Genomic DNA, 13,450 nt, shown 5'->3' on the forward strand with positions numbered 1-13,450 from the left:
ATTGCATCTGTGACCATTTCCCAGTCCATAGTGCATCCCTCATCCACGATCACCTAACGCGTTTTCTGTTTTTTAAAGATTATCTTAATCTTGGCTTACTCAGACTTAAGACTTGTCAACATTATCTTAATGGGAGTAGACTCCCATTAACCAGACCTTAGAGACCATATGCATTATCCAGAAAATGCATTAAATTGCTGAACCTAAATACAATGCTGAAAATTAGGTTCAGTTGTATTAATGAGTTGAATATTGACAAGTGCATCTTGGGAAATGATCTTATGAATAAAACTATTGCAGGCTCGTAGGCAGTGAATTGAAGTGTTCAGCAGGTTTTAATCAGGTTTTGTCTTGTGTATAATCGAGGCTGTGAAGATGGATGCATGCAGGAGACCTGGGGTATCTAAATGCATGGCTGTGTGCTATAGGAAATGCATCTTTTGCAGGAGAATATAGCAGGGTGAGTTGCAGTACAACCACCTGTGTTATTATAAGTTATATAATCAAGGTGGAAACTTTTGATATAGAAGGGAAGACGTGGATGCGTATGGAAGTTTTTCCCTTAGGAAATAGTTCAGATTTTTGCAAAAGAAAATCTTTCACTCTTAATGTCACAAAGATAAAAACAGACACCATGGCAAAGTTTGTACTTGGGTTATAAAAGCATCAAAATGAGACTTTGTTGGCATGGGTGAGAAGGCGCTGTCTCTATAGACTCCTCCCTCACTTTCTTCATTGTGCTGGAGGATCAGGTAATGGGAGCTTCTTGGGAATTTCATCACTGGAGAGAACGCTCCTCTGTTGACTCTGTTGCTTTCTTTTCTTCCTAACCTGCCTCCTCCTGTCCCATCATGGAGCTCCTATTAGGGCAGAAGCTAGCAAGAAAAACCTGTTTTACAAAGAAAAGCCTCTAGGCAACATTGTCCACTCCCCACCCCCAGTCCTTACTATAGGAAAAGCTTTGCCACCTCCTCAGGTGTGAGAGCTTCAGCCTGGGTCTGGGAACACTGTGTCCCTGTGTCCTGTTCACCTGTGTTTGTGTGTGCATTGTGAGTGGATCTGGGGGCCTGTGGGTGGGCGTGGGGACGACCAGTCTGGGTGAGAGTCAGGCAAACCCTTTAAAAATAGCTTGTTTTTCATTTTTTAGAACACAGTCTCCCTGTTCCAGTTGATTAACGATCAATTTTTAACTCTTAGAGTAGGTACTGTGGGAAGTTAAAAAAAAAAAAAAAAAGCCTTTATCTTTGAGGAGCTGATAATCTCTTGAGAGGATTTCTCTACAAGTGGGAGAAAAGGACTTACCAGTAATATAAAATAATAGGCCATGCCATATTTCGGTAGGGAGAGAATGCATCATTACACTTTGGAAGTGGTCAGAGGGAAATCTGAGCACAGGGGGAACTTAGGGCTGGGATGGTTCACAAGGAGCTGATGAACGCTGGACTTGTAGGTGGGAGTATTCAGAAGCAGGAGCTGGGGTGGGGCTGTATCTTTTAGTTCTATTTGAGGGCTTTCCCTGACTATGAATCCCTGTCTAATATTAACATCATGGATAGTAAAATTTAAAAAGGTTTATAAAAACTAGTCTCAGTAATCAAATTGTTTTCTTTTGTATACGATTTTTTTTATACAATTTAAATCTGAAGGGCATTTGAAAAAATAGTGAAAAAATTTGAAAAAATTTTTATTTTACCCATTTTTAAGAACACGAAGTGATACCAAAACAATTCAGTGCAGCACATCTTTTTAGGATGAGAAGTATATGCTCCTTTCAGCCCATCAGAAATGAATGTTTAGAATAACTGTGGTGCCCTTCAACTAGGGATGGGGAACCTTTCATGTTGGAAGACCACATTAATTTAGTTGTGATCAAATAAGGCTACATTCAAGAAATTTCAATTAGATCTGCCTAAAGATATAAATTATTTTATAAAAATCCCCAAAATGAAAATCATATGTTATTTGAAAGGTAAGCTATTAATGACTTTGTTGTGTCTATTTTTTTTGGAGAGCGTTTTTGAATATTTGGCTGCAGTGCCCACGTCCACACTTCCAGTTGATCCTCTGGATGAGTATCAGTCATTTGTGACCTTTTGGGTGTCTTGATTTGGGTTAGGTAGGAGGATGTAGATTCCTAGCAACATGTGGTTGAAAAGCAAGAAAGCATCTTTCGAGCATGGTGCTGAAGGCATAGGTATTCTGCGTTTTTTTTCTATATTTCAGTTGGATCTTAGCATCAGTGGCTCAATCAATTCCATTGGTATTTCTTTAGATGTCTTGGCGATGTGAAGTAGGTGAGACTGAAATGCTAATGATTCTAAAAGTCAGTGAACCTTCACTGTATGCAGCAATTAATAGGTCTATAATAGCTGCTGTTCGTCAGATGATTTGCGTATATCATCCTGCTCATCCATGACACCTTTGCTAAATGGGGAAAATGTTCATCTGTAATTTCTTTTTGAAGAAGTATTTTGAAAAAAGATGTCTTTTTTTTTGGGGGGGGGGAGAATGCTTTGATTTTTTTTTTTTTTTTTTGCCACATATCACATATAGACTTAGGTTTACATTGCCAAGAAATATTCAAGTCATTTTGATTGGATTGGATATCACACAGAAAAATCTGCATTTTCAATAATTCCTCTTTCAATAATTCACAAATCCTCTTTCAGCAATTCACATTGCTGATTCTGTTCTTCATAAAATTTATCTGTTCTGGCAGAGATAAAATTTTGGCTAACACCTGTCCCTTCAATAGCCAAGACCCTCTATTTAGCATGGGTAGGGCAAAATGCTCATTAGCCACGACCCTCTATTTAGCATGGATAGGGCAAATGCTCATTGAATATTTGGAAGTTCAACTTTAACACATTATGAAACTTATGGTGCTAAGTTGCATTTGAATATATAGTTAACAGTACTTTTAACTTGTTGCAAAGTATCACTCAAAATAGTAGCTTTAACAGAGATTTTGCTGATGCAAGATACGATGAAAAGAAATGAAAGCATTTAGATCTATTCATACCTTTTTTTTTTTTTTAAATCAAACTCTTCGTGTTTTCCTGTCATAGAAGGTGCACCATCTGTACATCTTTCTGTACATTTCCTGTCATGAAAGGTGCACCATCTATACATCTTTACTCACTAAATTTACCAAATTCAGTCCGTTGACAACATTTATCTCGAAAATTGTTGAAGATATCTAGTCCTGTGTTCTGTTTGCTAAACTGCTCAAAGCAAGCAACTCTTTGTAGCAAAGAAAGTCTTCTATTAAGACCAACTGAAATATAAAACCTGTACCTAGTCAGTAGTATCTGTTGACTGATCTAAAGTGGTTGAATAATAGTATGTATTTTTTCTTTTGAAATATCAGGGGAAGTTCTGTTAAGTTGAAGGCTAATTCATATTGCTGATTACTTATGGTTCTTGAAAGAGGCAGTTGTTTGTACTTTGAAACGTTATCAGGGTCTGAGCATCCTATAACTTTGACAATACATTCTTTCAGAATTTCAACATGTCGGAATGGCTTCCCTCTTTTCCTGAATTGGTAAGCTACTTATGAGTTGCTATAGTGGCATTTTTTTCCAGGTCTTACTGCTGCTTGAATGAATTATCTTTACTTTTGCTCTTCATCTTTTAATTTCTGCCATACAACCTTTTGTGCCTCTCCCTCTGATTTAAAATACTTGTGTTCAGGGTACATTTGGCAGAAGGAGGGAGGGCATGAGGCGGGATCTCACCTAATGTGCACATTGTGAGGGTGCATGACATACCCCCTGGGTGAGGGGCTCTTCTACAAATGAAACTTTATTCTGGAAGTGAGAATAATATAAGCTAAAAATTGTACCCTCATATTAATTTGAAAAAATAAAATCATAATATTTGTGTTCCTTATAATGCTAGTAAGCATTGAATTTTTTACTACTGATACTATAATAGCACAAAGCAAACAAATTATCATATCTTTAGCAGAAACAAGAGAATACTGCAGTTCCCAATCCTCATTAAAAACCTCTTTTCTTCCTTTGGTGCCCTCTTGGTCTTCTTTGAAGTGATAGGCTTTTAAGTAGATAAACATTTTTTTTTTTGCGGTTTTTGGCCGGGGCTGGGTTTGAATCCACCACCTCCAGCATACGGGGTCGGCGCCCTACTCCTTTGAGCCCCAGGTGCCACTCCCAAGCAGATAAAATTTTAAAAAATGCTGCCTGTCTGTGCAGCTATTCACAAATTCCACTTCAGACAGAAGCACAGCGTGCCATTGTCAAAAGCTGCCAACAGACTGGCAGACTTAACCCCCATAAACTCTCACCAACCAGCCTGGTGCAGTGTCAGGCGGGGGAATTTAGACCCGACTATGAACATAGCTGGTGTTAGTTCAGCCCTGAAGGCTTACTACTGTTAGGATCGTGCTGGTCAATCTGGGAGGAGGATTTTGTTGAAACTTAATTTTACCCTTTGGTATGGTAACTGTGTTCATTTTAAAAATAACTATAAAAGATAAGCAACATGTAATAATTAAAATGAAAGGATTTGTTCTGTAAAATTTTGTTCTTGTCAAAAAGCTGTACCTAAGGACCTAGAAGGTCTTATGTGGCTGTAAGTCTGCAGTTTCCCCAACTGTCTTCAGCTTCTCTAAAATTTTGTGAAAGAAAGATAGATTACTTCCAGTGAAGAGCTATGTAATATTAGTTTTGTCTTTGGCTTCACTTAGACCTTACGTTTTTTGTTTTTAGAAAAACCAATGCAAACAAAAGAAAACAATACCTAAACTTTCCTTCCATCCTCCCTTCCGTTTAAACACAGTTATTGAATACTTATGAAGATGCTGCCTACCTCCTGTGATGGGGATCAAAAATAATCATCATCTCTGCTATGGTTTAGATAATCAAATTAATATAAATGCCGTCAGCCCTTCATATCTGCAGAATCCATATCCTTGAATTCAACCACAGATTGAAAGTTAAATTTATTAAAAAATAAATTTTAAAATATGTAACAATTGTTTACATAGCATTTTCATTTTATTATGTATTATGAATAGAGATGATGTAAAGTGTATGGGAGGATGTGCGCAAGGTCATGGAAATATTGCCATGTCATAGGAGGGGCTTGAGCGTCTGAAGATCTTGATGTGGGTTAGGGATCAGTGCTGGTGGATGACTATGTATATGTATTGCTTCCAACCGAGAGGTGCTATAGAGTAAAGGGAAAGATTCTAGGGTCCAGGGAACTGGTGGGGCCATCTTCCCTAGAAGTAATATTTGAGAGCAGATAGGAAATAAGTTATGGAATAAACAGGCCTAGAAAGAAGAACAGAGGTGTATAGATTGGGATAAAAATTCATTGGTAAAAGTAGTGAAAATATAAAGGCAGTGCACGTGATGGGCCTTTTTATGGTGTTCTGCTGTGGAAACTTAGATAAATCATCTTCTATAGCTTCCCAATACAGTGGCCTTATGCTTTCTGTGACCTGAGATATTTTCAGAAAAAATATTCTAAGATTTCAGAAACATCTCTCTAGTACTTTGCTTCATAAAAATTGAACCAAAGTAATGTACAAAGGTTCCAAAGTAAGTTTAAGTGAATATATTTATAAATCTGGAATGCAGAAGAAATTTCTAAAGAGTTCCTCTAAATCCAGAAATTATATATCCGGAAATAGATTGATATATTTGCCTACCTAAAAATCAAGCATACCTTTATAATAAAAATTTTGTAAATTTAAGCGCTAAACGAACATGGAGAAAATGTTTACAATATGCAACAGTGAAAATGTATTATTTTCTTTTTTTTTATGAAGAAATCTGTTAACTAAAGCAAGGCAGCTGCCCAGTATAAAGATGGAAAACGGGGTGGCGCCTGTGGCTCAGTGAGTTGGGCACCGGCCCCATATACCGAGGGGGTGGCGGGTTCAAACCCAGCCCCTGCTGAACTGCAACCAAAAAATAGCCAGGCGTTGTGGCAGGCACCTGTAGTCCCAGCTGCTCGGGAGGCTGAGGCAGGAGAATCGCGGAAGCCCAAGAGCTGGAGGTTGCTGTGAGTCCTGTGACATCATGGCACTCTACCGAGGGCGGTACAGTGAGACTCTGTCTCTACAGAAAAAAAAGATGGAAAACGATTCTAACAGAGATTTCACATATATGTGACCAACAAACAGATGAATTGATGTTTTCTCTTACTGGTAGTCCAAGAAATACAGATTAAAGCAGAACAGTACCATTTTTCTGCTGTCAGATTGGGTAAGATTAGAAAGGTGTTCATACTAGATGTCCGGAAGGAGGGCGTGGTCTATGTGTGTAGATGCCTGCGTGCACTGGTGAAGTGTGTGTAAATGTATACTTTTCAGTGTGCATAAACATTTAAAATGTGATTACTCTTTGACCTGAAATATTATACTTTTAGGAATCTATTTCAAAAAATATAACTGAGTATGTGCAAAGACATAGTTCCAGTTATGCTCACCAGATTATTATAGTTAACAACAGCAACATTTCTCTAAGTAAATAATACTGGCTGAATGTGGTGGCTTCTACTTGTTATCCTAGCATTGTAGGAAGCCGATTACATGATTCCGGAGATCGCAATGAGCCTGCGTAAGAATGATGCCCCATCTCCACTAAAAATAGAAAAATTAGCCAGGCATCATGGTGGGTTGCTTTTGATCCCACAGGATCAGGAGGCTGAGGCTGAAGGGTTGCTTGAGCCCAGGAGGTGGAGGTTGCAGTGAGCTATGATGACACTGCTGTATACCTGGGGCAAAAGAGCAAGGTTCTGTCTCCAAAAGAAAAAAAGCACTGTTTGTCTATTAAAACAAATATCAAGGTCCTGATAATAAGAAGTGTGAAGCCAGAATTTAAGGAACTGCTTCTAGAATTTGTACATTTGCATACCTGAGTGCATATGTGAAAGGGCATATGCCAAATACAGTATGTATTCTATGCCTGTTATTTGCTGTCAGTGTTTGATTTTAACTGCCTTAATTATATTTTTATGTATTGTCCAAAAGTTTCAGCATACACATACATGGTACTCTTCTGATGAGAAAAGCAAAACTATAATTTTTTTTCCAGTTGTTAGTGTTTATATTATGTAATTACGAATTTTAGAAGGCCTGGCGGCACTAGTTTTAATTTGTGCTCAATGTATGTCACATTTCATCTTCAAGAGGAAAAGATGAACAAGAGTGAATACTTAGCATATTTAGTTGTTGTTTTTAATAACACGGATGGGATGTTATTAGGAAATTACGAAGTAATGTTTGCTGAGTACCTTTTAGGGAAAATACAAAGAAATGGGAGTTTTAAAGCATAAAACTAATGACACAATCTTGATATGAGGACAATTAATGACAATTAAGGTTATGGGGGGGGAAGCAGAAAGAGGGATGGAGGGAGGGGGGTGGGGCTTTAGTGTGTGTCACACTTTATGGGGGCAAGACATGATTGCAAGAGGGACTTTACCTAACAATTGCAATCAGTGTAACTGGCTTATGGTACCCTCAATGAATCCCCAACAATAAAAAAAAAACAAAAAAAACAAAAAAACTAATGACACGTTAAATACATATCAGCTTAAAATTTTTGATACTTTTTGTAAAATCAACAAAGAAAATAAATTTACATAAAGGTAATTTTATTTTTATTGATCAGCCATCCAGTAGTTGCTGAGTACCAAGCCTTGCTAGGAGCCAAGAAGAAGTCTAAGACGCAGAGTTAATGGTCTTGTGGACACACAGCTTCGGGAAGAGGTAATCCATGCTTACGATAGTGTGTGATCAGGCGGCACATTGTAATGTTGAGGTGAAAGTACAGGAATAGGCTTGGAGCGTTGAGGGCAGGGTTGTATAGAAGATGGATAAGGTTGAATAGTGCTTGTGAAGTAGAGAAGGTACACGGAGATCGTAGTGTGGAGTGGACGGTGAATGCTGGCTAGGTGTGGTTGAAGGTGGGGAGCAGTGTGCACACAAAAGCCTGGGCAGGCAGCGGAAGCAGGGATGGCAGAGGGGGACCGAGGCCGCGCAGTAGTGTTGGCTGGTGGCTGGTGGGTGTGGAGCCCCGGGAAGTGCCTACAGCGCCTTGAGGCCTGATGACGGAGAGCTGCCATCGCCAAGCATTTCTGTAGAAAGTGTCCCAGATAGGTTTTAAAAAATGTTCCAAGACCAACCACAAGGCTTCATTACATTGGTTTACTACAATTTCCTCTTTAGTTTCTGTAGAAATCTTAAGGAGGGTCCTGTAATCAAGATTTTGCCTAGCTGATTTAGAAGTTCCTGTTAAATATTCTAGCTTCTATTTTCTGTTTTCAAACTGCATTTTTATAGTATGTTAACAGCATTCTGTGGCTATTAACGTGTGAAATAATGAACTTGTTTTGTCTGAGCAGGCCTATGCAAACTTGTGAATAGAGTTTTTAATTAAGAAACTCTGCCTTTGATGGGGCTTTGGACATCATTTCTTCTGGATTCCCACCTCAGTAAAGGAGTTTCTTTTCTTCTCTTGTTTTTGGAGATGGAGTCTCACTCTTTTGCCCTGTGTAGAGTACCATTGCATCATAGCTCACAGCAACCTCAAACTCTTGGGTTTGAGCAATCCTCTTGCCTCACCTTCCTGGGTAACTAGGACTACAGGTGTGCCCCACTATGCCTTTCTAGTTTTCTATTTTTAATACAGACAGGGTCTCACTCTTGCTCATGTTGATCTGGAACTCCTAAGCTCAAGCAATCCTTTGGCCTCTCTGAGAGTACTAGGATTACAGGCGAGAGCCATCACACCTGGCCAGGGATTCCTTTTATGATAATCCCTGAAGGAGATTATTCCTAATTATAAATGAAGACTGGATTGGTTACTTAGCCAGTATTTAAAGTTACCTAACTTTATCTGTTGAAATACTTACGTTTAGCTGAATGAGAATTGAAAAGTATGCTCTTATTTTCTAGAAGATTGTACTTGTGTGAAAGCAATAATGTGGAACACTAAATTATTACTGAAATAATCTAATCTTTGAAATAATTTTTTTAATCTGTGTAACATGGAAAAATCATACTAACATTTTGTTATTTGAGATACTGTTTTGTAAGGCATTTCTTATAGATGGAAGAAAGTTGTGTCTGTGACTCTGCAGGCAGCGTGTTAAGAATATGTGCAAAAAATAATAAATTCTGGTTTAGTAAAAGATCAAATTTCTTTAATAATGCTAAATCATTCATTGTTTTTATTAATAAAGTAGTATTCTCCTTAAGAGGCAGGTTACTACTGGTAACATATACCTCCTCTAAATAAAAGGGATCTGTTATGATAGCTTCTATAAACCTAAAATTAAGATTTATTTAATTCTTTGTATCCGAGATTGCCCTCTGCCAAACTGGCTTATATAATTTACTTGATAGTCAGTGTACAGCATATGGAAAGCACAACTGGTTAATTTAGAACAACGCAGCAGATAGTCTATTCATTGAGAATAAATCTAATGTATAAATCCATATAAACATAAATTATCAGAATGGATTTTAAATCACATAAAAAACCAGTAGTATTGCTGGAGGAGAATTAGTCAAGGAAGGCATTGTAGAGAAAGTGAGCCAGAAATTCCAGAGTATAAACTGGGAGGATATGTGGATCAAGGAAGGTGTCTGCGGAGAAGGAATGACAAATACAGGGTGTCCCATAAGTCACCCACAAAGTCACCATACATAGGGAAAATGGGAAATTATAGCTAAATATATCTTTATTAAGTTTTTCAAAATATTTACAAAATATTCTTTATGGCTTGGCCACCTCTAATATAAACATTTTAAAATAAAGGTAGATTTAGCTGCAATGTCTCATTTGCCCTCTGCGTGGCAACTTCAGGGTGACTTTTGGGACGCCAAGCCTGTAGTTGGAGTCTGTGAACCCACTGAGTCTTAGACTATTTACCTAATATTTATAGTTCTTGGATATAGCACAGTGCCTTACACATATTTGTACTCAGTTATTTTTAAGCTGGGTATGGTGTTTCACACCTGTAATCCTAGCACTTCTGGGAGGCTGATGTGGGAAAGTCACTTGAGGTCAAGAGTTCAAGGTTATTGTGAATTATGATCGGGCCACTGCACTCCAGCCTGAGAGACCAAGCAAGACCTTGTCTATAAAAGAAAATACATACATGTATTTTAATTTAGTGCCTTGAGCATAGTATAAAGAGTAGAGAGTAGACTTTTTATCAATTTTCAGTACAGAGTTACAATTTAAAATTCAGTTTAGGACTAGACAGATTATAGTTGAAATCTTGGCTTTCCCACTTGCTTCCATCTCTGTGCTGTTAGTCACGATCCTTATCCTAAGTTGCAATTCCTCATCTGCAAGGTGGTATATCCAGAGTTCCTTTTTCAAAATTTGATTTTAAGGAGATAGATCTTGCAAAGCATTTAGCATTCTATTATCTCAAACATTACCGTTAAATAGAGAGAGAGAGAGAGAGAGAGAGAAATAGGGTAGAATGCTACTTCCCTGGGGTACCTTCCTAAATAAACCTGCTCTTGGTCTGCGATAGGCCTCTACGAAGTGGTGCCAATTGGCTTGAATATTATTTGTGGCTCATAATTATCTTCTCTTAGAAGGGGGCCACAGTGGGAAAGAGTGTGGGAGGTGAATAGAGGACAAGAAGGTTTTGTACTGCAACAGTAGAACTGTACAGACTGCCTCTTGTAGGTATTTTAAAATTTGCTTAAGTCCCATTCTTATGGTAGAGTGAGATACTCTTTTTCTAGTAAAAGAAGTTGGTGTTTAACAGGAGCGAATGTTGACATGAACAAAGACAGAGCATTTTTTATTTTTTGGGGGGGAGACAGAGTCTTTCTGTGTCACCCTCGGTAGAGTGTTGTGGTGCATCACAGCTCACAGCAACCTCCAACTCTTGGGCTTAAGCGATTCTCTTGCCTCAGCCTCCCCAGTAGTTGGGGACTACAGGCGCCCGCCACAATGCCCAGCTATTTTTTTTTTTTTTTCTTTTTTTGCTGCAGTTGCAATTGTTGTTTAGCTGGCCCGGGTTGGGTTCGAACACACCAGCCTTGGTTTATGTGGCTGGCACCCTACCCACTGACCTATGGGTGCTGCCCTTTTTTCTGTTTTTTTTTTTTTTTTTTTTTTTTTTTTTTTTAAGACAGAGCACTTTGTTGTTTTGGTAGAGTGCTGTGGCAGTGGCATCATCATAGCTCACAGCAACTGTAGTCTCCTGGGCTCAAGATAGCCTCTTGCCTCAGTTTCCTGAGTAGCTGAGACTACAGGTGCCCACAATGATGCCCAGCTAATTTTTCTATTTTTAGTAAAGTTGGAGGTTTCATTCTTGCTCAATCTGGTCTTGAACTTGTGCACTCAAGCAGTCCACGTGCTTCAGTCGCCTAGAGTGCTAGTATTACAGGCGTGAGCCACCACACCCAAAGGTAGAGCTTGACTGAGGGAGAGCAAAAGAGAGGTGGTAACATGGGAGGAAAACCTTGTGATGGCGGGCAGGCGCTCTGCTCTTTACTGCTGCTTTCTGACCCTTCCTTTGGTTTATCCCTAAGAGGTGGTCCTTTTAGCCTCCATGGGCTCTGTTCTTGGTAATCTTTTCTTGTGTTTTCTTCTAGTGAGCATTCTACTGGTGAAAATAAGACATACTGTCCCCTTCCCCACTTCCCAGCCATGAGAGATTTGGATCTCTAGGCATAGTTTATTTTAGGCCTAGATGTTCAGATCTCTGAGGACATTTTGACTATGTTTGGCTGTCAGTTTACTCCGAAAATTCGAGAAAAGTAGTCACTTAGAACATTTTTTAATGTGCCATATGACAATCGACTATGGCATTTTTATGGAGAAAATTCACATAGTTGTTAGAAAATACAGAATTTCAAATAACTTAGAGCTATTGGTGGGTGAATCAGGATCTGCTTGGGGCAGCAGCTCTTTTCTTAACTACCTTCTTCACTTGAGCTGCCTAGCATGGTGCTCTGGCTTTGCACTTAACCATAGCCCCAAGGCGAGCTTTGATAAACAGTGTTCTTAGGAGATAAATTTATGAAACTTTAACTCATAGTGAACCAGACATTTGTCTTAGGAAGGGAGCGAACTGCCTAGAAGGCCCTTAGAAGGTGTTGTTTATGTAAGAAAGCAAAATCCTTCCTAGAGGCCAGACTTATCCTTGAGTATAGACAGAATGAGACATGTGCTTAAAAATGCATGGGAACCAACTGTGTAAGAGTAATACAGGGTGCCCTGGATGCCTAAACCCTTTAATGGGCCATGATGACTTAGACACTGAAGGAAAAAAAAAAAGTAAACACATACCTGATCCAGTATATTCTACCAAATTTTTTCTGGTATTGTTAAGTCTGATCTAAAAAGAAATAAAGGAACATGACTTTATCATTTTTATGATCACAAAGATAGAAATTCAATTTTGTTGAAAATACTAGGAGACATGTTGAAAATTACATAGATGATTAGTCCTTTTTTTTTTTTCCTTGAGACAGAGCTTGAAGCTGTTACCCTGGGTAGAGTGCCATGGCCTCACACAGCTCACAGCAACCTCCAACTCCTGGGCTTAAGTGATTCTCTTGCCTCAGTCTCCCAAGTAGCTGGGACCACAGGCGCCCGCCCACCTGGCTAGTTTTTGGTTGTAGTTGTCATTGTTGTTTGGCAGGCCCGGGCTGGATTTGAATCTGCCAGCTCTGTTGTATATGGCTGGCACTTTAGCTGCTTGAGCTATATAGGTGCTGAGCCTGGTGAAATTTTCTTATAATAGTTTCACCTTTCTTCAATTTTTTTTTTTTTGTGCAGTTTTTTGGCCGGGGCTGGGTTTGAACCCACCACCTCTGGTATATGGGGCCAGCGCCCTACTCCTTTGAGCCACAGGCGCCGCCCTCACCTTTCTTCCATTTTAAGAGCAGATTAAAAATAACTGAAGAAAAGCAGAAAAAAAAATCTAGTGGGGTTATATAAAGAAATAGCAATGAAAATATTGGTTTTGTATGGAAAAGTTTTTTGGGGTACAGATTTAGTTCCAGCATTTACTATTGATATCCTCCATATAACCTTGGATGAGTTACATTTTCTACTTGAGCTTCGGTTTCCTCATCTATAAAATGCAGTTACCAAAAATACCTACTTGGTAGTGTTGTCCTGAGAAATATGTAAACAAGAACTACGTAAAACATTTGGCAGGGCGTGTGGAAGTTAGTGATAATTGCAACCCCCTTTTTTATATATCACAAATTATTGTTCATTATTTCTCTAGAGCTTTGCAATTAGTCATGCCATGTATACCCCTTTAAAAAGATTGAAAATGGTTTTCCACTTTTTACTTATTTGTGTAAGCTTATGAAATGATGTAATTCCTGCATCTTCTTTCTCTCAGACATCGTGACTCTCTGCAGTACCTAGCCAAGTGCTTCGTAAAATCCTGTTAACATAAACATTTTAAAACTGGAAGCATTTTC

General features: G+C 38.7%; 1 protein-coding gene across 6 annotated transcripts in view; it reads left to right on the forward strand.

The window, feature by feature from the left end:
- Positions 1-13,450, forward strand: part of KLF12 (KLF transcription factor 12) — a 490,726-nt gene that overhangs the window by 107,141 nt on the left and 370,135 nt on the right. For 3 of the 6 annotated variants that reach the window (XM_053563730.1, XM_053563731.1, XM_053563732.1), the window contains exon 2: positions 7,647-7,744. The exons of 2 other annotated variants lie outside the window; for them this stretch is intronic. The gene's annotated coding sequence lies outside the window, so the exon portion shown is untranslated. Of the gene's footprint in view, positions 1-7,646; positions 7,745-13,450 lie in introns of those variants that run through there. One more of the 6 variants, XM_053563734.1, reaches the window with a different exon arrangement.

Source organism: Nycticebus coucang, chromosome 15, assembly GCF_027406575.1.
Source record: "Nycticebus coucang isolate mNycCou1 chromosome 15, mNycCou1.pri, whole genome shotgun sequence".
NCBI classification, from domain to species: domain Eukaryota; kingdom Metazoa; phylum Chordata; class Mammalia; order Primates; family Lorisidae; genus Nycticebus; species Nycticebus coucang.